This window comes from Schistocerca serialis, chromosome 8 (assembly GCF_023864345.2).
Source record: "Schistocerca serialis cubense isolate TAMUIC-IGC-003099 chromosome 8, iqSchSeri2.2, whole genome shotgun sequence".
In the NCBI taxonomy this organism is placed as follows: domain Eukaryota; kingdom Metazoa; phylum Arthropoda; class Insecta; order Orthoptera; family Acrididae; genus Schistocerca; species Schistocerca serialis.
Window position 1 is genome coordinate 411,774,202 of NC_064645.1, and position 26,470 is coordinate 411,800,671.

Sequence of the window (26,470 nt, forward strand, 5' to 3'; positions counted from 1 at the left end):
GAAATATATAGCAACGATTCATTAACAAATGTGTATTATACCATTTTTATTTTATTCAGCTACCTTTATATTTATATAATCATTTGGACCTTCTATCAGTGCTCCACAAACTTAGTGTACTATTTAAGATACTGTTTGCTTCGAAATGTGAAATAAATATGCTAGGCTATGTTATAAATCTTCCATTGTCAAACAACGAAGAGTAAATCTTTCCTTGGGTGACTGGAAACCGCCGTCCATAGTGGCCGTGCAGTTCTAGGCGCTGCAGTCTGGAGCCGAGCGACCACTACGGTCATAGGTTTGAATCCTGCCTCGGGCATGGATGTGTGTGATGTCCTTAGGTTAGTAAGGTTTAATTAGTTCTAAGTTCTAGGCGACTGATGACCTCAGAAGTTAAGTCGCATAGTGCTCAGAGCCACTTTGACTGGAAATGTTTTCCCGAAATTTTTGTCTTTTGTTTCTAAGCAAATAGTGATATCATATTCGCCAGAATTTCAGACTGGGAGGATGACATCTAAGCAAAGTTACTAAAACTGGGGCCGTCTTCAACATTCACCTCCCGTGTCATGTTATTTCCACTACATCATCTATAAGATGTTTTCGTCCACCAGCGACAACAATACCTTTGTTTTGGTTTTCTCGACCTTATGGTGTTAACAGCAAAGCATCACATATCGATACGTGGTCTTCAACACTAAACATAACGAAGTATGTGAAAAACGTTGTCACCCAGGTGGAGACCTTGACAAGAAACAAAGCTGCAAGAAACACTGTGGCGGCATGAACATGTTTCCAGTGCCGATGTGTACAGGGCTTTATACATTCTGTTTTACAATGCCGCAGAGATGTTGTGACGTGTCAAATTAATTTTTTTGCCTTTAGTACCATCACCATGCATTCTGTTGTTTCAGACTATTGCGATCAAAGCCGGAAAATAAGTTGAAGAGTTTGATGTACGATATGTCATATTTTTGTACCTAAGATCCATGTTAACACCTATGTTGTAGAAATCCAGTACAATGTCGAGCCACACAAGCATTCTGAAAGAAGCTATAAAGATCATCCTTGATTCGTCGGCTGCAGCAGCGACTGGACACGCCGAAAGATCATCCTGGGCAAGCTGTTCGCTGAAGGAATAACCGACGGCTGCAAAATGTTCATTTGTAATTGTTAAAAATAGTGGCAGCGATCTGTTTTCGTTCTAACGAGTGATTAACACCTTGTTTTATATGGGAATAGAGTCAGTCAGTATTGAGAGTCGAAGAGAGAGGGAGCCAAGGTCCTGTTCGTTACTGCATGATAGTTGGGACACATTTGCAAGTGCCGCAATCGATCCCAGGTGTTGGGAAGTATAGTGATTATTTTGTGGGTTTGAGAATTACCGAGAATTTTACTGTGAATGTAATTTGAATTGTTCTTGGTTGAAAAGTTCAGAAAGGAAAGAGCTGACGTGTTGCTGTAACTTATTGTTGGGTACTACGAGTGAAATACATTCCGAATTTGGTTCAGAGTTGTGGCCTCCTCGTATTTTATTTTGTGCATGACGGGGATTGTGTACGGACTTAGTCAAGTGATTCTGGTACGCTGATTTTGGTGTCTGGCAGGAATTTTAGTTAGTCGTGAGATAGGACAGTTTTGAATTTTGAATTCAGTGTCTTTGTGAGTGAGCCCGTTTGTGGTTGCTGTGTACGCCAGTACACTGGGTGTTGCAAAATGCCATTGAGGAAGTGAGGAAGACACACTCTAAGGTAGTTGAGTGTTAGGCGCTAGTGTATTTTTATGCAGATGCGTATTACGAGGGAGTAACATTTGTTGTGTATACCGTGGTGGTTTATAGGGCGGTAGTCTCGATTTCTAATTGATCAGAGGGTCAAGCGCAGAAACATACGGACCGGAATGCACACTTATAGTCACTGTACTTCGCCCGTAAGGAGTAATAGTGATGTGACAATTGAGATAGTAGTACCCTAGTTGAACGCGAAAATCCAATCTGCTACCATTATTTTAGTAATTTAGCGTGAAGGTTGACATTAAATTAGGATTTTGTAAATGGGAACGCTATAAGCCAACACCTGGAGAAACTGAATTTTTGAACACCTACTTTTAAGTTGAGCAGTAAGGGGGTGGTGGTGCGTACACCTAACTTTCATTTTTGATTGTTCACCCTGCTTATGCTGGGAAAAATGTTTTGTCGTCACTCGTTCACATTACGACGTTTGTTTATTGTAAAAAAAAGAGACAAAATAAACTATAGTACGTAAAATCTAATATAAAATTCCACGAGTTTTCATTTTCATTAAAAAATATGAATCGTTTTATAGCTGATTTAAAAGGGAGAGAATTTAATGAAATTTAGTTTTACAAGTAGAGAAAATTCAATAAAGTCAGAGATAAGGTATAGAATACGAACTGACAGATTCTCATAGGTGAAATTGACGTGCAAAGAATTGCTTAATTGGCTCCAAATCATCAAACCAGCAGAAAGAGATTTGAATGAAGTGTTGAGTTAAAATAAGAGGTGGATAATGTTTAAGAACACTTTAACCAACCTTCAGAATCACTGAACATTATTTTATGTCTAAAGATAGTAACAAGTAAGCAATAAGTAGATAACTGAATACCAGAGGTTGTGTTTAGCGAAGTATATTGCTGTTGACTTAACAACTTATTACGTCTCTGAATTAAACGTCAAGATCTGTTTTCTTTTTCTTTATTTCTTTTTTTTAAAATCCTTCTATTTCCTGTATTAACGATTTCGTGATAATTTTGAAGTTGTAAGTAACCTACGGTATATGAGAATTTTTTATTTCGACGTCAGAGGTATTTGGAAGTACTGATGGGCGCTAGGGTCGCTGTTGTGAGCGTATTGGAGATTAGCTTAAGTGGTTGAATAACATATCGTGTGCGATACTTATTTTTGGTAATTAATACTGGAAATCTTCGGTTCAAGATAATTCACATTAATATACATTTATTTCCAGTAATGCTATAAACACACCATAAAAGTGTCTGGAAGCATTTTCTGATACGATTATCGAGAGCAACGGGTTGCTTCGTCCCCGTTGTACCTTATGCTCATGGTTAAGAGAAAGTTAATTATAAAAGAGTGGATATCCATTTAATCTGGAGGTATGCAATAGTGCTGGGAGGGCTAATTGACATTTCAGATAATATCTCTATTACGTGTTGTGTACGTCTGCCGAGTGAACATTACTAAAACCCCCAAACTGCAGGGACGGATTTCTGCCTGTAAATGGAGGAAGAAACATCCTATGAACATGGGTCCGGAAATGCATCGTTGCCACGGTAGATGAAACTGACGAATGAAAGATCATCTGCTCAGCCGTACGCAAACACCATCTCCGCTTGTTCCCGACACGAATACCGGCCCATTCTGCTGCTTACACTATGCTGAATCAATCACACAGCCTGAAACATACAAGGAACATATGCCGTGTGTTTCTTGTATGTTGCACGCTGTGTGATTGATTCAGCGAAGTGTAAGCAGCAGAATGGGCCGGTATTCGTGTCGGGAACAAGCGGAGATGGTGTTTGTCTACAGCCAAGCAGATGGGAACGGTCAAGAGGCAGCACGGCTGTACAAAAACAAGTACCGTCTCAGACACAATCCACATCACACAACATTTCAAGCCGTTTTAGTGCGTTCGTTGATCATGTGTCCTTTCAGACAGGCGAATGTGCAGGGAGGCGGCGGACTCTGCGTATATGAGATTTAGAGGATCTACATCTACATCTACGTCTACGTGATTACTCTGCTACTCACAATAAAGTGCCTGGCAGACGGGTTCAATGAACCACCTTCAAGCTGTCTCTCTACCGTTCCACTCTCGAACGGCACGCGGGAAAAACGAGCACTTAAATTTTTCTGTGGGAGCCCAGATTTCTCTTATTTTATCGTGATGATCATTTCTCCCTATGTAGGTGGGTGCCAACAGAATGTTTTCGCAATCGGGGAAGGAAACTGGTGATTGAAATTTCATGAGAAGATCCCGTCGCAACGAAAAACGACTTTGTTTTAATGATTGCCACTCCAATTCACGTATCATGTCTGTGATACTATCTCGTCTATTTCGCGATAATACAAAACGAGCTGCCCTTCTTTGTACTTTTTCGATGACATCCGTCAGTCCAACATGATGCGGATCCCACACCTCACAGCAATACTCCAGATTAGGGTGGACAAGCCTGGTGTAAGCAGTCTCTTTAGTAGACCTGTTGCACCTTCTAAGTGTTCTGTTAATAAATTGCAGTCTTTGGGTTGCTCTACCCACAATATTATCTATGTGATCGTTCCAATTTAGGAGATTTGTAATCGCAATCCCTAAGTATTTAATTGAATTTACAGCCTTCAGATTTGTGTGACTATCGCGTAATCGAAATTAAGCTGATTTCTTTTAGTACTCATGTGAATAACTTCACACTTTTCCTTATTCAGGGTCAATTGCCACTTTTCGCACCATACAGATATCTTATCTAAATCATTTTGGAAGTCGTTTTGATCATCTGATGACTTTACAGGACGGTAAATGACACCATCATCTGCCAACAATCTAAGAGGGCTACTCAGAATGTCTCCTATGTCGTTAATATAGATCAGGAGCAATAGAGGGCCTATAACACTTCCTTGGGGAACGCCGGATATTGCTCCTGTTTTACTCGTTGACTTTCCGTCTATTACTACGAACTGTGACCTTTCTGACAGGAAATAACGAATCCAGTCGCATTACTGAGGCACTACTCAGTAGGCACGCAGTTTGGTTAGAAGGCGCTTGTGAGGAACGGTGTCGAAAGCCTTCTGGAAATCTAAAAATATGGAATCAATTTGACATCCCCTCTCGATAGCACTTATTACTTCATGAGTATAAATAGCTAGTTGTGTTTCACAAGATCGATATTTTCTGAAACAGTCCTGACTATGTGTCAATAAATCGTTTTCTTCGAGGTACTTCATAAATTTCGAATACAGTATATGTTCCAAAACCCTGCTGCAAATGGATGTTAGTGATATAGGCCTGTAATTTAGCGGATTACTCTTACTTCCCTTTTTGGGTATTGGTGTGACTTGAGCAATTTTCCAGCCTTTAGGTACGTATCTTTCTGTGAGAGAGTGGTCGTATATAATTGCTAAATATGGAGCTATTGTATCAGCATCAGGATCAGGTTCTACAGGGTATTGAGACGAATCCTAGTACAATTTCCAGGCAAGTGGCCCGCCAACAAAGTGTAAGCCAAAGTACGATTATGTGTATCCTGCATTTCAAGCGCTACTATCACCTGCAAGAGTGCAAGGATTATCAACAGCTATTTGCCTTTACGGGAAGGATTACGTCAATGGTTTTTGCACCAGACCATCACAATTATGGGACTTCTCTCATCAGTCCTCTTTACCGACGAAGCAATCTTTACCAGAAATGACATCATCAACCTGCATAATCGTCACTGATGTGGCGTCCATAGTTACGATGCCGCATCGTAGGTGCACGCTCTCGTAAGTTGGGACTACGAGAGAAGACTAACTACGCCGACCACAGCGTCCTCTGGCTGACGCTTTGGAGCTCAGGGAGTGCCGTCTTCATTTCGGCCCATTTCATCAAGAGCAGACGGCCTGAAAATATCGCTTCTACTAATGAGTGGGCTACCTTGCTACTGAGACTTTGTGTTAGTTACGTTCAGTTAAAGTTTGGACAGAAACGAGTATTTGTTAGTTTTGAGATTATACAGAACAGTCATCCTGACTTCACAGGATTAGACATGGACTACGGCTTCACACCTACGCGCTCATCCTAGCCAAAGTTATGTATGCATTAGATACTTACTTGTGTTTTTGACTCTATTAAAAGTTTTAAAGTTACATGCAGTACCGAAGTGCTTCACCTCTCCTGCTCCTACTAGCTTCCTTCACTCTCGGCCTATGTTACAGAAGCAGTATACAGGAGCAGACCCACGCACCGCCTATCCAGGCGGGATACGAAAATGGGCTATAACCAGTGCTTGGGGAATCGTTGAGGCCTCTCATCAGCACCTATGTGTGGGCAGGGATTCTTGGCGGCCACATACTTGAACCGGTTATTATTCCACATCGCCTCGATGAAGGAATGCACTGAACTTCCTGCGGAACACTCTGCATGGGCTGCTTGAGAAAGTGCCTTTGGCAAAACGACAGTTTATGTGCCTTCTGCATGCTGCAGAACCGCCCCACTTCCGCATTACATTTCGCCGACACCTCAACAGCTCAACACCTTCCCCGGACGTTGGATAGGACGCGGAGGCCCTGACTATGGCCTGGTGGATCGCCGGAGTTAAATCCCCTGAATTTTGACCTCTGGGGCCATCTGAAACGCGTTGTGTATGTTGAACAATTTCCTAATGTGCATACCGTTCAACAGTGCGTTCACGATACTTGTGACGCTATTCGAGGAGATGGAAGTGTACGGCAATCCATGATCCGACATGTGAACGCATCCAATGAATCCCCGTAGAGACCACTTTGAACACTTGTTATGACGTGGACGTGATGCGGCTCTGTACTATGTACCGGGACGATTTGTTGTCGTTGCACGCACACCGTCCGTTTCCGCACACATGTTCACAGGACTTTTTTTCCTCCATGTCCAGGAGGAATCCGTCCTCGCAGTTCATCGGTTTTATTAATGTTCACCCTGTACTCTAATTCAGTGTTTACCCTTACCTGTGCACTTCTGATGAATCAGACACGTCTCTGATGCGTTCCTCCACTAGTGTTTAGCAACACTAGTTTTATTTTTCTTTACTTAATTTTCTTTCGATTTTCTCTCGTGCTGGGACGAGGTTGTGCCTAAACGTCTTAAACAGGCCAAATTACGTGGACATTCGCAGGTAGCAATTTCGGCACAGTGTAATGTACATTAGCAAGTGTAGCCATCGTTAATATTTGAGGCATCTTTACTTATACCTACGAATGTCGTAATGTAAGAATTCTCAAAGGTTCTTACGACAATATCTGTGTTTGATAATGCACGTCTCTTTTATGGTGTAATACAGATCACCTAAATATGTTCATAAACGTAACCACTAGTGGCTGTTGTTGTCTTCAGCCGAAGACTCGTTTGTTGCAGTTCTCAACGCTAGTCCATCCTGCGCAAGTCTTTTCACGTCTGAATTACTACTGCAACCTATAGCCATTTGAACTTTTTTACAGTTCTCTAGCCTTTAGCTCCCCACCCTTCCCTCCATTACAAAACAGGATTCCTCGACACTGCAGAAATTATGCTATCATCCGGTCGCTTCTTTTAGTCAGGTAGCTCCACAAATTTCTTTGTTCCCTGGTTCCATTCAGAAAACGCTCATTAATTATTAGCTTTACCTATCTAATATTCAACATAGTTCGGTAGCCCCATAATACAAAAGCTTTTATTAGCTTGTTGGATGCACTGTTAATCGTCCACGTTTCGCTCTTGCACAATGCTCCCCTCCAAACAAATACCTTCAAAAATAGATCAAAACACGTAAATTTTTACTCGGTGTTGACAAATTTACACATTTCTTGCTATTTCAAGACTGAATTTTATATCCCCTCTACTTCGGCCGTCATCACTTATTTTGATGCCACTACTTCTAGTGCCTCACTTTCCAATTCCCTCAGCATCACCTAATTTAAATGGACCACATTCCATCACCCTTCTTGTAGTTTAGTTGTCCCTGAACTTTAACACCGTTTCCAAATTTCTCCATGGTTTCTTCCACAGCTTGCTCTCGTACACATTCAATAAAATCGGGGATAAGCTTCAATCGTATCACATTCACATTTCCACTACTGTGTCTTTTCGACTGATAGAGCTGCAGTCTGCTTTCTCTACCAGTTGTACAGAACCTTTCGTTCATGATATACACTCCTGGAAATGGAAAAAAGAACACATTGACACCGGTGTGTCAGACCCACCATACTTGCTCCGGACACTGCGAGAGGGCTGTACAAGCAATGATCACACGCACGGCACAGCGGACACACCAGGAACCGCGGTGTTGGCCGTCGAATGGCGCTAGCTGCGCAGCATTTGTGCACCGCCGCCGTCAGTGTCAGCCAGTTTGCCGTGGCATACGGAGCTCCATCGCAGTCTTTAACATTGGTAGCATGCCACGACAGCGTGGACGTGAACCGTATGTGCAGTTGACAGACTTTGAGCGAGGGCGTATAGTGGGCATGCGGGAGGCCGGGTGGACGTACCGCCGAATTGCTCAACACGTGGGGCGTGAGGTCTCCACAGTACATCGATGTTGTCGCCAGTGGTCGGCGGAAGGTGCACGTGCCCGTCGACCTGGGACCGGACCGCAGCGACGCACGGATGCACGCCAAGACCGTAGGATCCTACGCAGTGCCGTAGGGAACCGCACCGCCACTTCCCAGCAAATTAGGGACACTGTTGCTCCTGGGGTATCGGCGAGGACCATTCGCAACCGTCTCCATGAAGCTGGGCTACGGTCCCGCACACCGTTAGGCCGTCTTCCGCTCACGCCCCAACATTGTGCAGCCCGCCTCCAGTGGTGTCGCGACAGGCGTGAATGGAGGGACGAATGGAGACGTGTCGTCTTCAGCGATGAAAGTCGCTTCTGCCTTGGTGCCAATGATGGTCGTATGCGTGTTTGGCGCCGTGCAGGTGAGCGCCACAATCAGGACTGCATACGACCGAGGCACACAGGGCCAACACCCGGCATCATGGTGTGGGGAGCGATCTCCTACACTGGCCGTACACCACTGGTGATCGTCGAGGGGACACTGAATAGTGCACGGTACATCCAAACCGTCATCGAACCCATCGTTCTACCATTCCTAGACCGGCAAGGGAACTTGCTGTTCCAACAGGACAATGCACGTCCGCATGTATCCCGTGCCACCCAACGTGATCTAGAACGTGTAAGTCAACTACCCTGGCCAGCAAGATCTCCGGATCTGTTCCCCATTGAGCATGTTTGGGACTGGATGAAGCGTCGTCTCCCGCGGTCTGCACGTCCAGCACGAACGCTGGTCCAACTGAGGCGCCAGGTGGAAATGGCATGGCAAGCCGTTCCACAGGACTACATCCAGCATCTCTACGATCGTCTCCATGGGAGAATAGCAGCCTGCATTGCTGCAAAAGGTGGATATACACTGTACTAGTGCCAACATTGTGCATGCTCTGTTGCCTGTGTCTATGTGCCCGTGGTTCTGTCAGTGTGATCATGTGGTGTATCTGACCCCAGGAATGTGTCAATAAAGTTTCCCCTTCCTGGGACAATGAATTCACGGTGTTCTTATTTCAATTTCCAGGAGTGTATATGAAATGTATTCATAGATGCGAATATGGACAACCATCAACTGTATAATGCAATGACGACAATGAATGTTTGTGCCGACCGTGACTCGGATTTCCATCTTATCTACAACCTGCACTCGTACGTTCATTATGTACATTACCGTACAGGGGAGACATTGTAATTAAAAGTCGCTGGCCCGATGTCAGCAAACCAATACTATATTTCAGCGCCTGTGTTGCTCAGAACTACGACACAATGTTCCTTTGGAGATGTATGCATGTCTGAAGGAACAGACACTATGGCGACTACAGCCGTTATGATATACATGAAATTTATTCGCAGTTGCGAATATGGGCAACCATCACCTGCATAATGGAATGACGATACAGGCACTGCAATTTCGTATTTATCAGCCGACACCAGGAAAGCGACTTTCAATTAAAATGTCTCCATAAGTTCTTCCATTCTTCTGACAGGAATGAGTTGTTATTAAGACATTTCTTAATGTCAACGTACTTGGTGTGGTTCAAACACTACGTGATCAAAAATGTCTGGCTACCTACTGTTGGACATTAATATGGGGTGCGTCCGCCCTTCTCCTTTATGACGGTTTCAACTCTGTTCAGGAGACATTCCGTGAGGTGTCTGAATGTTTGTGGTGGGATAGCAGCCCGTTCTTCCTCAAGAGCTGTAACCAGAGAAAGTTGTGAAGTTGAAACTCTCGGTATGGAGCAGGTCGACTTTCTAACTCATCCAAAGCGTTCCGCTGGATTGTGGTGAGGATAGACACAGAAGTCTGTGTGAGAAATATTATTGTCCACGTGCCTTTGTCACACAGATGCTAATTTCTAACAGAGTGCTTTGTCATGCTGACGCAAACAATTATCTTCTCCTAACTGATCCTCTTCTGTTCACATTACACAATGCCATGAACTAATGCGTTTTCTTAAGGGCAGATGGTGGGCGAAAATTGCAAAAAACTTCGATTTTTTTGGTGCGTAATTTATTACAGTGATTCTTTAAGATTAACATCGCAAAATTTCCTAATCGAATTTTTATGCTGTGATCCACACCTTCTCTATGCAAGAAATTTTTTGTGCGTCAACTTCTCGCTCACATAATCGAAACGAACTGCAGATTAGTCTAGAAGGCTGTGAGAAAAATTATCTTTGCTTGTTCCTTTCTTTACAATATGTCTTTTTCTGAAAACTTATTTCAGTTTTTATTTTGCATATATCAACCTGTTTTGTTAGAAATGGTTCGTAACAGTGGACGCATATTTAAAAAAGCGAGTAAATGTCGAATTCCAATTGTAAAAGGCACAGGAAATGTAAATCACAGTGTTACAGATGCTGTTCCTAACTGTGAAGAACAATTTTCGACAAAGTCGCTGAGTTCATCGAAGAAGAAAATTAGTAGAGGAATTCATGATGCTGTGTACAGTGCTAAAAACGAGTTTATGGCTCTAAGCACTATGGGATTTAACATCTGAGGTCATCAGTCCCCTACTTAGAGCTGCGTAAACCTAAATAACCTAAGGACATTACACACATCCATGCCCGAGGCTGGATTCGAACCTGCGACCGTAGCAGCAGCGCGGTTCCGGACTGAAGCGCCTAGAACCGCTCAGTCACACCCGCCAGCAAAGACGAGTTTTCCAGTGGATTTAGGTTAACTGATGTAGAAATACTTGCCCATATGGATTAATGTTTCAGCTGCATGTGGTAATTGTGAGTCAAAGTGGCTTAGACATATGATGATAGTGTCCTCAATTTTTGTGAAGATAGCTGTATGTGATGCCTGCCTAGTGATCAATAGTGGAAATGTAGGTAGGATTAAGTGCCTGCAGAGACTAGACTTCCATCCAGATGCATTCACACTGAAGATACTCAGAAGTATCGATGAAGCGCGACTATACAAAGCTCAGGCAGCAGAAAAAAATGCATAAGTTGGCTGGGCAAAGGAGGCAGGGGAAGAGATTACTCTAGAAAGAAGAGGAAGAGAATAAGGATTATAGATATGGACATCATTAGTCACTATAGGTATAGCAATATTGTCAAAAATTGAAATAAAAACGCTAAATGCGAATTGCTGTAAACTGACTTTTTTGAGCAATAATGTACTTTTTCTCAGGAACTATAGAAGCTAACATTCTGAAATTTTGCATAGTTCTTTAGAATTACTTACTAAATAATCCTGTGCAGCACTTTTCCGTTATAGAGTAGTCGTGGGTAACACAAAACTGAAAAATTAATTTCAAAGCAACTATGACCTTAAACAAGAATCTGTTCCACGCGTTTTATTAGCCTCTTATTCAGATTTAAACTGTGAAATACAAGTTTTACTGCTTGATTAGTTGTTGTTGTTGTTGTGGTCTTCAGTCCTGAGACTGGTTTTATAGAGCTCTCCATGCTACTCTATCCTGTGCAAGCTTCTTCATCTCCCAGTACCTACCGCAGCCTACATCCTTCTGAATCTGCTTAGTGTATTCATCTCTTGGTCTCCCTCTACGATTTTTAGCTTCCACACTGCCATCCAGTACCAAATTGGTGATACCTTGATGCCTCAGAACATGTCCTACCAACCGATCCCTTCTTAGTACATTATAAAAGAATGGTAATTAAAAATTCAAATCCTTATAAAATGTATGTCCAAGCGCATTTTCAAACAAAAATTGCACACAATATCAAGCATCATGTTGTACGTAATAGTCTGAAGCTTTACTATTCTCACTGCAATATTTTTGGCCTTGTACAAGTGTTTAAGTACAAATATGCATTTTGCCCTACGTCTAACCTTATGTGTAATATGGGGACCACAGCCAAACCACGAAAAGCTTCCCTAAACTGTTATACAACACCCTCTGTATTTCACTGTCAGACGTACACGTGACGGCAGGCATTCGTCAAACGCAAATCCTTCCATCGGATTGCCAAAGGGTATATCGTGATTCATCAGCCCAAATGTCTCGATTCCAGTCACTCACTGTCCAGTGGCGTCGGTTACACCTCCACTATGACCGCTTAGAAATGACTTCAAAATGGTGTGGCTTACGAGTAACTGCTCGACCACTGTGGCCACTCTCTCGATCTGGCTGTGGTTGTTCATTCACGTCTTCACACTCGCATCATCAACAGTCGACCGGGGCAGTTTCAGAGAGGTTGAATAGTCCCCGATGGATTTACAATACTGGCCATTAAAATTGCTACACCAAGAAGAAGTGCAGATGATAAACGGGTATTCATTGCACAAACATATTATAATAGAACTAACATGAGATTACATTTTCACGCAATTTGGGTGCATAGATCCTGAGAAATCAGTACCCAGAACAACCACCTTTGGCCGTGATAACAGCCTTGATATGCCTGGGCATTGAGTCAAACAGAGCTTGGATGGCGTGTACAGGTACAGCTGCCCATGCAGCTTCAATACGGTACCACAGCTCATCAAGAGTAGTGACTGGCGTATTGTGACGAGCCAGTTGCTCGGCCACCATTGACCAGACATTTTCAGTTGGTGAGAGATCTGGAGAATGTGCTGGGCGGGGGCAGCAGTCGAACATTTTCTATATCCAGAAAGGCCCGTACAGGACCTGCAACATACGGTCGTGCATTATCCTGCTGAAATGTAGGGTTTCGCAGGGATATAATGAAGAGTAGAGACACGGGTCGTAACACATCTGAATTGTAACGTCCACTGTTCAAAGTGCCGTCAATGCGAACTAGAGTTGACCGAGACGTGTAACCAATGGCACCCCATACTAACACGCCGGGTGAAACGCCAGTATGACGATGACGAATACACGCTTCCAATGTGCGTTCACCGCGATGTCGCCAAACACGGATACGACCATCGTGATGCTGTAACCAGAACCTGGATTCATCAGAAAAAATGACTTTTTGCCATTCGAGCACCCAGGTTCGTCGTTGAGTACATCATCGCAAGCGCTCCTGTCTGTGATGCAGCGTCAAGGGTAAACGCAGCCATGGTCTCCGAGCTGATAGTCCATGCTGCTGCAAACGTCGTCGAACTGCTCGTGCAAATGGTTGTTGTCTTGCAAATGTCCTCATCTGTTGACTCAGGGGTCGAGACGTGGCTGCACGATCCGTTGCAGCCATGCGGATAAGATGCCCTCATCTCGACTGCTAGTGATACGAGGCCGTTGGGATCCAGCACGGCGTTCCGTGTTACCCTCCTGAATCCACCGATTCCGTATTCTGCTAACAGTCACTGGATACCGACCAACGCGAGCAGCAACATCGCGATACGATAAGCCGCAATCGCGATAGGCTACAATCCGGCCTTTATCGAAGTCGGAAACGTGATTATACGCGTTTCTCCTCCTTACACGAGGCATCACAACAACGTTTCACCAGGCAACGCCGGGCGAACTGCTGTTTGTGTGTGAGGAATCCGTTGGAAAATTTCCCCGTGTCATCACGTTGTAGGTGTCGCCTACGGCGCCAACCTTGTGTGAATGCTCTGAAAAGCTAATCATTTGCATATCCTGTCGGTTAAATTTCGCGTCTGTAACACGTCATCTTCGTGGTGTAGCAATTTTAATGGCTAGTAGTGTATTACTCAGGCAACATTCCATGATTAATCTGCTGAGCGACCCATTCCGCTAATACGCTTCTCTACTGACACCCAAACCTGCAGATGTCAGACACTCAGATTGGTACCAAAAGTTGTATGTCGATACATTATCAACGAAAACTCTGATTTAGTTCGTGATTTCTGCTGACGTCCAGCAGAACTGGCGTAAACGTTAATTAAAAGCAACGCGAGAACTACGGAGCATTTCAAATGCAGATCTGTGAGCGTTTATAACATGTTGCTTCCGCGATGAAGTTGGAAGAGCATGACATCCTCGTACCAAGGGTCCCGAGTTCAAACCTTCATGACGAAAAAAAATTGTCTTTATTGTTTTCCGCGTGAAAGTGTTATATGGGACGACGTGTATATGACACGTAAAAGGATTGTTTGGAGTTTACAGCAACTTGGTAGTTCGTTTTCGCTTCGTTTCTTTGAAAGTAGGAAACCTATAGAGCAAATTTGTAGCTTCACAGAATATACAATAGCGCAAGTAATAGTAATGATAATAATTAATAATAAACAAAATAATCTCACAAATAAGTACATAACAGTCAACTAACGAAGTGAAAGTAGTCTGCCAAAAGAACATTGGTACAAACTCCGAAAAATCCTTTTACAGTCAGGAAAATGTTCTCACATACATGAGTTTCACCGGTAAACAGATAAAAAAAATTCTCATCAGCTCAGTTTGAATTCGGGACCTTCGGTAGGCGACGACCGATTGATCTACCTTCCCATGTACGCGAGATCTAGAATACAGCTACTCACAAATACACTATGTGATTAAAAGTATCCGGGCACATTGCTGAAAATGACTTACAAGTTCGTGGCGACCTCCATCGGTAATGCTGGAATTCAGTATGGTGTTGGCCCACCATTAGCCTAAATGACAGCTTCCACTCTCGCAGAAAGGTTCTTGGGGAATGACGCCCCATTCTTCACGGAGTGCTGCACTGAGGAGAGGTATCGATGTCGGTCGGTGAGGCTTCGCACGAAGTCTGCGTTCCAAAATATCCCAAAAGCGTTCTATTAGATTCAGGTCAGGACTCTGTGCAGGCCAGTTCATTACAGGGATCTTATTGTCGTGTAACCACTCCACCAACGGCCGTGCATTATGAACTCGATCATGTTGAAAGATGCAGTCGCCATCCCCTAATTGCTCTTCAACAGTGGGAAGCAAGAAGATGCTTAAAACATCAATGTAGGCCTGTGCTGTCATAGAGCCATGCAAAACAACAAGGGGTGTAAGCCTCCTCCATGAAAAACACGACCACGCCATAACAATACCGCCTCCGAATATTACAGTTGGCACCACACACGCTGGAAGATGACGTTCACCGGGCATTCGCCAGACCTACACCATGCCATTGGATCGCCACATTGTGTACCGTGATTCTTCACTCAGCACAACGTTTTTCCACTGTTTACGCTCCTAACACCAAGCGAGGCGTCGTTTTGCATTTACTGGAGTGTGTGTGGCTTATGAGCAGCTGATCGACCATGGAATCCAAGTTTTCTCGCCTCCCGCCTAACTGTCATAGTACTTGCAGTGGATCCTGATGAAGTTTGAAATTCCTGAGTGACGGTCTGGCTAGATGTCCGCCTATTAGACATTACGACCCTCTTCAATTTTTGGCGGCGGTCTCTGTCAGAGAACAGATGAGATCGCCTTGTACCCTTTTGTGCTGTACGTGTCCCTTCATGTTTCCACATGCCTATCACATCAGAAACAGTGGATCTATGGATGTTTAGGAGTGTTGAAGTCTGGCGTACAGACGTATGACACAAGTGACACCAAATCATCTGACCACGTTCGAAGTCCGTGAGTTCCGCGGAGCGCCCCATTCTGCTCTCTCACGATGTCTAATGACTACTGAGGTCGTTGATATGGAGGGTCTCCTGACATCTGGTGATCAGTTCCACACTACATAGGGGTATCTGGATATTTTTCTACAAACATCTACATCTGCATCGCGATTCACAATTAAGTGCCTGGCAGAGGGGTTCACTGAACCACCTTCAAGCTGCTACTCTCCCGTTCTACCCTCGAAAAACGCGCGGGAAAAACGAACACTTAAATCTCTCTGTGCGAGCTCTGATTTCTCTGATTTTATGATGACGATCATTCCTCCACATGCAGGTGAGCACCAACCAAATATTTTCACTCTCTGAGGACAAAGATGGTGACTAAAATTTCGTAAAAAATATTTCGCCACAACGAGAACCGCCTTTGTTTTAATGACTGCCACCCCAATTCGTATGTCCTATTCGTGGCACACTTTCCCCTATTTTGTGATAATGCAAAACGAGCTGTTCTTTTTTGGGCTTTTACGATCTCCTCTGACAATACTATCTGATGTGGATACCAAGCCGCACATCAATACTCCTGAAGATGGCGGACAAGCTTGGTGTAAGCAATTCTTTTGGTAGATCTGTTGCATTGTCTAAGTGTTCTACAATAAATCGCAGTCTTTGGTTTCCTTTCTCAACAACATTATCTATGCGATCACTGCAGTTTAAGTTATTCGTAATTGTAATCCCTAAAGTACACTCCTGGAAATTGAAATAAGAACACCGTGAATTCATTGTCCCAGGAAGGGGAAACTTTATTGACACATTCCTGGGGTCAGATACATCACATGATCACACTGACAGATCCACAGGCACATAGACACAGGCAACAGAGCATGCACAATGTCGGCACTCGTACAGTGTATATCCACCTTTCGCAGCAATGCAGGCTGCTATTCTCCCATGGAGACGATCGTAGAGATGCTGGATGTAGTCCTGTGGAACGGCTTGCCATGCCATTTCCACCTGGCGCCTCAGTTGGACCAGCGTTCGTGCTGGACGTGCAGACCGCGGGAGACGACGCTTCATCCAGTCCCAAACATGCTCAATGGGGGACAGATCTGGAGATCTTGCTGGCCAGGGTAGTTGACTTACACCTTCTAGAGCACGTTGGGTGGCACGGGATACATGCGGACGTGCATTGTCCTGTTGGAACAGCAAGTTCCCTTGCCGGTCTAGGAATGGTAGAACGATGGGTTCGATGACGGTTTGGATGTACCGTGCACTATTCAGTGTCCCCTCGACGATCACCAGTGGTGTACGGCCAGTGTAGGAGATCGCTCCCCACACCATGATGCCGGGTGTTGGCCCTGTGTGCCTCGGTCGTATGCAGTCCTGATTGTGGCGCTCACCTGCACGGCGCCAAACACGCATACGACCATCATTGGCACCAAGGCAGAAGCGACTGTCATCGCTGAAGACGACACGTCTCCATACGTCCCTCCATTCACGCCTGTCGCGACACCACTGGAGGCGGGCTGCACGATGTTGGGGCGTGAGCGGAAGACGGCCTAACGGTGTGCGGGACCGTAGCCCAGCTTCATGGAGACGGTTGCGAATGGTCCTCGCCGATACCCCAGGAGCAACAGTGTCCCTAATTTGCTGGGAAGTGGCGGTGCGGTCCCCTACGGCACTGCGTAGGATCCTACGGTCTTGGCGTGCATCCGTGCGTCGCTGCGGTCCGGTCCCAGGTCGACGGGCACGTGCACCTTCCGCCGACCACTGGCGACAACATCGATGTACTGTGGAGACCTCACGCCCCACGTGTTGAGCAATTCGGCGGTACGTCCACCCGGCCTCCCGCATGCCCACTATACGCCCTCGCTCAAAGTCCGTCAACTGCACATACGGTTCACGTCCACGCTGTCGCGGCATGCTACCAGTGTTAAAGACTGCGATGGAGCTCCGTATGCCACGGCAAACTGGCTGACACTGACGGCGGCGGTGCACAAATGCTGCGCAGCTAGCGCCATTCGACGGCCAACACCGCGGTTCCTGGTGTGTCCGCTGTGCCGTGCGTGTGATCATTGCTTGTACAGCCCTCTCGCAGTGTCCGGAGCAAGTATGGTGGGTCTGACACACCGGTGTCAATGTGTTCTTTTTTCCATTTCCAGGAGTGTATTTAGCTGAATTTACGGCCTTCAGATTTGGGTGTTTGATCCTGCAACAGAAATTTTGCGGATTCCTTTTAGTAGTCACATGGATGACTTCACAGTTTTCATTATTTAGAGCCAATTGCCACTTCTCGCTCAATATAGATATCTTGCCTAAATCTTTTGCAATTTGTTTTTATCGTATGCTGACTTTACCTAAAGGTAAATGACGGCACCATCTGCAAACAGTTCAAGAGAGCTACTCACATTGTCCCCTAAATTGTTGATGTAAATCAGGAGAACCTAGGGGAGCTTCGGATATGACCTCTGTTAGAAAATAAAACACCTACAGCTGTCCTTATGATGAGATTTATTGTGTAGCTACCAGTTTCATCGCTTCAGTGCACCATCTCCAAGCCTTAGTTGATGCCGAAGGGGTTATCGCGATCCATATATACCATGCAGTGGCCAACTTAATTGGTTTACGCAGACTATCTATAACTGTGATGTCGTCACTCCAACTACCAACTGCTAATTCAGTTGATCGTTGGAGAGACGAAATCACAGTTAAATGAGTTGACAGTTGATCATTGGAGAGACGACATCACAGTTACAAATAGTCTGCGAGCACCAATTGTGCATTTGACTGTTCAGAGATGTCACTAAACCCGCCCAAAGATGTAAAACAACCATGCGTGAACAGCGCCTATTAGACGGAAGGGGTGCGACAGCCGATCAGTTCCAGTCATTCCACCACAAAGGAGGTACATGGGTCGTTCAACCATGCACAGATGTCTGTAGTTCAACCATGCATAGACGATCAATACCGCTGTTCGATTGCGTCCGCATTGATACTTCGTGCTAGGAAGGCCTCTCAACAGGAGAAGTGTCCAGGCGTCTCGGAGTGAACCAAAGCGATGATGTTCGGACATAGAAGAGGTACAGAGAGACAGGAACTCACGATTACAAGCCTCACTCAGGCCGCCGAAGGGCTACTACCGCAGTGGATGACCGCTACCTACGGATTATAGCTCGGGGGCACCCTGACAGCAACGCCGCCATATTGAATAATGCTTTTCGTGCAGCCATAGGACGTCGTGCTACGACTAAAACTGTGCGCAATAGGCTGCATGATGCGCAGCTTCACTCCCGACGTGCATGGCGAGGTCCATCTTTGCAACCACGACACCATGCAGCGCGATACAGTGGGCCAAATAGCATGTCGAATAGACCGCTCAGGATTGGCATCACGTTCTCTTCACCAATGAGTGTCGCATATGCCTTGAACCAGACAATCGTCGGTCGAGCGGTTCTAGGCGCTTCACTTAGGATGTGTGCTGCTGCTACGGTCGCAGGTTTGAATGCTGCCTCGGGCATGGATGCGTGTGATGTCCTTCGGTTAGTTAGGTTTAAGTAGTTCTAAGTCTAGGGGATTGATGACCTCAGATGTTAAGTCCCATAGTGCTTAGAGCCATTTGAACCATTGAAACAGACAATCGTCGGAGACGTGTTTGGAGGCAACTCGGTCAGGCTGAACGCCTTAGACATACTTCCAGCGAGTGCAGCAAGATGAAGGTTTTCTGCTGTTTTGGAGTGGCATTATATGGGGCCGACGTACGCCGCTGGTGGTCATGAAAGGCGCCGTAACGGCTGCACGATACGTCAGTGCCATCCTCCGACCGATAGTGCAACCATATCGGCAGCATATTGGTGAGGTATTCGTCTTCATGGACGACAATTCGCGCCCCCATTGTGCACATCTTATGAATGACTTCCTTCAGGATAACGACGTCGCTCGAATAGAGTGGCCAGCATGTTCTCCAGGCGTGAACCCTATCGAACATGCCTGGGATAGATTGAAAAGGGCTGTTTATGGACGACGTGACCCACGAACTACGCCGAATCGCCGTTGAGGAGTGGGACAATGTGGACCAACAGTGCCTTGATGAACTTGTGGATGGTATGCCACGACGAATACCGGCACGCATCAATGCAAGAGGGTGTGCTTCTGGATGTTAGAAGTACCGGAGTGTACAGCAGCCTGGACCGCCACCTCTGAAGGTCTCGCTGTATGGTAGTACAACATGCAGTGTGTGGTTTTCATGAGCAATAGAAAGTGCGGAAATGATTTTTATGTTGATCTGTGTTTCAATTTTCTGTACAGGTTCCGGAACTCTCGGAACCGAGGTGTTGCAAAACATTTTTTATGTGTGTATATGTGGGCCGTGATAACCCCTTCAGCATCAACTAAGGCCTGAAGATGGTGCGCTGAAGCGCCGAAACTGGTAGTTGCACAATAAATAACACCTTAAAGGCGGCTGTAAGTGTTTCATTTCCTTACAAAAGTGAACGGCCATAAGCCACCAGACCTCCAGTCACAAGAATGGACATACAAAAACTAGGTATCAAATTGGTTCAAATGGCTATAAGCAGTATGGGACTTAACATCTGAGGTGCTCAGTCCCCTAGACTTAGAGCGACTTGAACCTAACTAACCTAAGGACATCACACACATCAATGCCCGTGGCAGGATTGGAACCTGCGACCGTAGCAGCAGCGCGGTTCCTTATTGAAGCGTCTAGAGCCGTTCGGCCACAGTGGCTGGCAACTAGGTATCACCTCTAATCGTAACGTGTAGGGTTTCGCGGTCAGCGTCTTCATCAGTTTAAACTTCCGGGCTGAGAGGCCGTGTCTGACAATATTCAGCAACAACAACTGTTTGTTGGAAAAGTTTTTCTTTCATTTATTCGCAATATTACGGACCGTATTGGGAAAGTTCTGGCCAAGTTTCAAGTTGAAACAATCTTTAGACCCACCAAAAACGTTAGTGAGTGTATAAGGTCGGCGCCCCTTAGCAACTGCTGGGGAGTATAAAATTCCGTGTATCTGTGGGAAGGTTTATATTGGAACATCGAAAAGAAGTGTCAATACCCACTTGGCCGAACACAAAAGGAGCTGTCGACTGGGACATACCGACAAATCAGATGTAGCGGAACATGCTTTTAAAGACGGTGATCATGAAATAAAATTCAGTGAGATGAATGTGCTATCCAGGACATCGCCATATTATGCAGGCATGTATAGAGATGCTATAGAGATTCAGCAACACCACAATCATTTTAATAGAAAAGAGGAAGGCTTAAAGTTAGGTAAGATATGGCGGTCATTGATTGTCACATTGTTGATGCAAAGATGTGACAGTCGGTTACCTTCAATCGAGAATAATGACGATAGTCAGAGATAGACTTACAGTCGGTCCCACATGACCTATGGTGGTGCCCTCTATACGCTCTATATAAACTGGACCTCCACAGCCTGACAGCTGCCCCCTCCCCCCCCCCCCCAGTTTCTATAAGTCCTTCCAGATCCTCAAGCGCCATGCACTCAGCCTCGCTTTCTGTATACGCCTCCCGTCCCCCCCGCGGATCCTCTACGGCCTCATTCCTTTCCCCCATCTGCTCATATTCCTTGAACATATCTGCTTACTCTACACCTCCCGCCACCTTGATCCCCCCACCCCCTGGATGCTCCTCTCCTCTCCCATCCCCGCCCTCTGCCACACCTTCACTGTTGTGTCCCCCCTACCCTTCATCTCCTCACCCTTCATCTCCTTTCCCAAGGTGGCTTCTGTCAACTCCCCCTCCCTGATGGTGCCCTCTCTCCCTCTATTTATCCCTCCTATCAACTCTGATCGTCACCCCCCTCTCCTTTCCTCTGTCCTTTCCCTCTCCCCCCGTTCCATCCTGTTTTCCCCCTGCCTAACCTCTCCCTGCCTCCCTTCTCCCACCCTCCCAAGTCCTTTTGTATTCCCCTCTGAAACGTCCCCTTAGAAAAATTATACATGACTATGCTTAAACTGACACACAATATTTTTTTAGCGCAACGCAATCTGACTTTCAATAATCCCTACAAAAGAATGGCCCTGATTAACATTAACCTACACCTTTCACAAATCACTTACCTCACAAAAATCTTCGTTACTTGAACTACTGCAATACAGCGAGCGCCACTACTGCCAGCTAAATAAAAGATTCAAACTACGGAAGGCACTAACTACTGATAGGCATAGTTAGCAAATGAAAGATTTTGATAGAGAACAAACAATGTATTTACCTTAATAGTGTTCACAAGTCATAATATATATAGCAGTTCATGACATCCAGTCTTACACATTTACTGTCTCTGATGGACACATGTCCAGATCATTTGCTCCCAAAATTGCGCCATCTCTCTCCCCGCATCCACCACTGCTGGTGGCTCACCTCCAACTGCGCAACGCTACGCGCTGTTAACATCCAGCTGCCCAAGACTACAATAGCCAACAACAATGCAAACCAGCCACAGACTGCACACAGCACAGCCAGTGATTTTCATACAGAGCGCTACGTGGCGTTACCAATAAAAAAACCTAAACAGCTTACTTACATAGCCCCCATGCTCCCCACAAAAAATTTTACAAATTGTTTTGGGCAGTAGCCAATACAGATTTGAAAAATTTTTCATAATTACAATAACAAAGAAATCAAATGAACACACTTATTGATACAATGTTCGTCAAAAGCTAAAATTTTCTCACAGTCCATAAAGACAGTCCCGATCGTTCATCACAGTAAAATAGCAGTGTTTTTCTCAAAGTCTGAGCAGTAAAAGAAAATGCACACAGAAGTAGTGGATTTCCATGCAGTCTTGAAGAAGTAGTGTTGTCCTTCCAACGGAAAGACAGTACTGACTCTTGACATGCAGACAGGTAATGGGCCACAACAGAGCAAACCCACTGCAGAGTCAGTCGAAGTTTTGAAGAATATTGGTAATTAGGTCATCACAGAGCAGACCCACTGTAGTCCTGGTAGAGATTATGGTATTGGTGGGTCATCAAAGGTGCAGACCCACTGCAGTCCTTGTAGAGACGGCCAGCAGCCATCTGTTGCGACTGTGCAGGTGCACAATCACCATCGAAGAGTCTTGCGGAGAATATAGCAAGTCCATCAACCACCACTCGTGCACGCACAAAGTTTTTGGAATTGTCCTTAGAACCAGTAATACTGTTAACCAGTCCCATGCTCAATTATGAACACACATGCTAACACTAACAGTCCCTACTTCTCACATATTGTCCATATACTATGACCAACAGAATCGTGTGCAGTGAAATGTAACTTACAAGTTACTTAATTTGATGAACTAGTGTCAATTACAATTTTATAACATAAGAATACAATAACAAAGGTACAAAAATACATCATTAAAGAACATAACAATACAGATAACATTTGTAGTAAAACAGGCTTTACAAAAGAATAGAAATAAACATGCACATCAGTGTTAGAAAAATTATGACATAAGTACATACATAAAGATCAGAATAACATTTGAAACATCAACTTCACATATGAGCAACAAAACAGAACAGATAAAAAATGTCTAAACATCTTTACAAAGTAAATAATATAGTATTAGAAAAATTCTACAATATAACTCTCATCAGCTAAACACACAAAGACAGGAAAAACACAAATACACAAGCGTACACAAACACTTAGCAGAATAACACAAGAGGAAAGGGCAGGGTTTGTTTTCAGTGTAATATTTGGTACTGCAGTCAAACCTGAAACTTCATTCCGTAGATCTTTTCTATTATTTCAACATTTGTTTCCACCAAAAAAATCCTATCCAAACACGCTTTCTGTATTCTGTTCACATCCTCTTCTCCACTGTACACTACTTTTTTGGCCAAACCATTTTCTTATAGCTTCTCAATGGATTTCTTCCAATTCATCACAACTCGTTCTCTTATATAGCCTACCCTATCTTAAGCTAACTTAAGTCTACTGAGCTCAGATGCTAAACTAAGGGATGACGCAATGCAGCAGCACAAAACAGTTAACACAAACAGCAATGACAAAAAATTCAAATTGGCAAAGCAAGCAAAGCAAATGCAACATTATCACTAATATGAGCCAATCTGCAGCAACAAGAAAAATAAATCAGTAGTAAATCTGGCCTAACAGAGTAATACAAACTGAAATTTAGTAGCACTATTCCTGGCAAACAGCAGCAGAAAATGCAATAACTTAAACCTTAACATGACAAAGCTCAAGCAGAAAAAATATTACAGTAAAAATGGCCATGTTTGATACCTATGTCACATCTTAACACTAGAGTGATGCATCACGATAACTTACTCTACCAAAAAAATTACCAAGTAGTTGAAAAGAAAATTATGTATGCAGTTACTGTTATTAATCCCTTCTTATTGTTCTTCCCATTTGAAGTGCTCCTTTTTTGAAGAATGTGGATCATAAAATTATTATTTAATAGATCTGTTGGCAGAAAGTGTTAACATTAGCAAATGCATTTTATATTATTTTATAAAACCAATGTTGCAACACAGCTGGAAACCAGATATCAAATGAAATAAGCAACTATGTACAAAGTAAAACATAAAAATATCATTCAATAGTCAGGTGGCATTTCATAAGTTAGTAGAAATTCTCTCAACTCTCGCAGAAAGACGCTTGTCATAATCAGGTGTGCAGATGTAACTATCTTTCCAAGTAATGAGCATGTCGTATTTGCGATGCTTTCTACAATGGAATGTCAATAGTGAGGATAATGGCCTCTTTTTCTTCCTCCACCTGTGCCTCTGGAAGGCACACACTAATGCTTTTTTCCAGGCGACTGTCTTGCAGCTGGGTGCCCACGACACATTACGTGAAGGTGGTCACTTAACTTTCTTACCGAAATATTTACGACACCAGTTCGCACTAAAGTGGCAGTCTCATATAAAAATTTCGCAAGTCGAGAATTTGCGTTGCAAACCTGTAGAAACAAAGTCCTGTAAATATAACAGTGTCCAAAAAATTTTCGCCAGCATAGTGATACATTCACGCATATACACACATTTCATAACTCTTACAGTACGATTCTCGGTTTCCAACATCCTTTTTCCTTACCTTGTTACACATATAAATATTCGTTGACACTTCTTCAATATTTCATCATAATAAATACATAGCATAATCAAATTCCTCCTATAGCATCAGCTTATTGATCATAAACATACCGCAACAGCGTAATACACATCGTCATCATAACATCATAAAACCTCAGCCAAATCTCAAAATCGTCGTAGCTTCCTCCAAGAATTTCAAAACCTAAAAAAAATTCTCTGCTCATTTCAATAGTGTCATCTACCTCCAACGCACTTTAAAAATCGTGATACCATACCAAATACATCATTCAAAGCCCTCATAGTATCACAATGGTTTCGAAAAAATATGAACATTACACAAAGTACAGACAAAATACAATTTCATAAGTATGAAGATATCCAACTGTGTAATTATGTAAACATCTGTCACTGATGTAGTAAAATAAATATTTGTCTCTCTCAGTTAAATGATCAGATAGCTGTGTAATATATATGTTAGAGAAATATGGTACTGATGTGTAAAGTTATATAAGCAAATACCATATTAGCTAGGGCTCCTTGTGCTTGCCACACACATGGTACACAAAGTAAGCATGTACCCCCCTGGGGATTAATGTAATTATACCCTCAGGTGTTACAGATTACAGCAATGGAATGAAATGTATCACGGAAAACTTTCTTTGTAATTCAAAAATCTTGAAAAATAAATGGTTAAGTACAAAATTTATCACTCAAATGCGTGTCCTGTAGCGCTAAATGTGCGTCTTGCTGTAAGATAATTCTGTGGAAGTGTCGTAGTTATCGTCCTCTGTAAGCAAAGTTCTGCTGAAGTCAATGTACTTACCTCATCATAAACGAAAGTGAAATACTTCGCGTATAGATATCGTAGTTATTACGTACCTTACCGTGATCAAGAAAGTACTATAGTGTAACGTATTGTTGTGCTAGGGAAAAGGCTGTCTCATTGTAGCTATACCACAAAAGTTACTACTAAAACATGTTTTACTTTCCAGAATAATACATAAAAACTGTGCAGATATAAAACAGATACACCGCAAAAGCAACATTGTAAATGGTCACTCATTAGTAGCGTCATGATAAAATCGTGTAGCTGTCACATAAACTAACCACAGTGTCATCTGGTATATCACAGAAAGTAATTTAAATCCAGAATGTATTTTCAAGTAAACTAAAATGTTGCATTAAAATCTCATTAGCAGTACCAGTATATTTTCTAAGTATATGAGCCTTATAGTCGTTATGTAATCGTGCAACTAACAAGCAAGAATGTACACACACAATAACACTGTGTCGTCTGTTCACTATAACAATGCACTCGTAAATACTGTCTAAATATGTTCCCTAGGTTCTAGACTGGACAGTTTATTTTAAAACATAGTTGCATGTTAAAAGTTTCTAAGTCTGACAAAGCATACTAGTAATGTAAAGTGAAAAATTTTATAGCAAAGACTAAGTTAAAAAAACAGATTATATCTCAATAAACGGTTTTACATGTGAAATGTGGTGTAATCCTTTACTCTTCATAGTACTCAGAGTTTCAACTTGAACGCAATTATCGTGCGGTATACGTCGGTAAAGAATACTGGAATTTTTCTCAAGGTTAGCGTCTATGTTATTTTTCTCTGAGCCAGCCGGCGCACGCGGCTGCCTGCGGTGCGAGTCATTGTCTGTCTCTTTGCTGGCG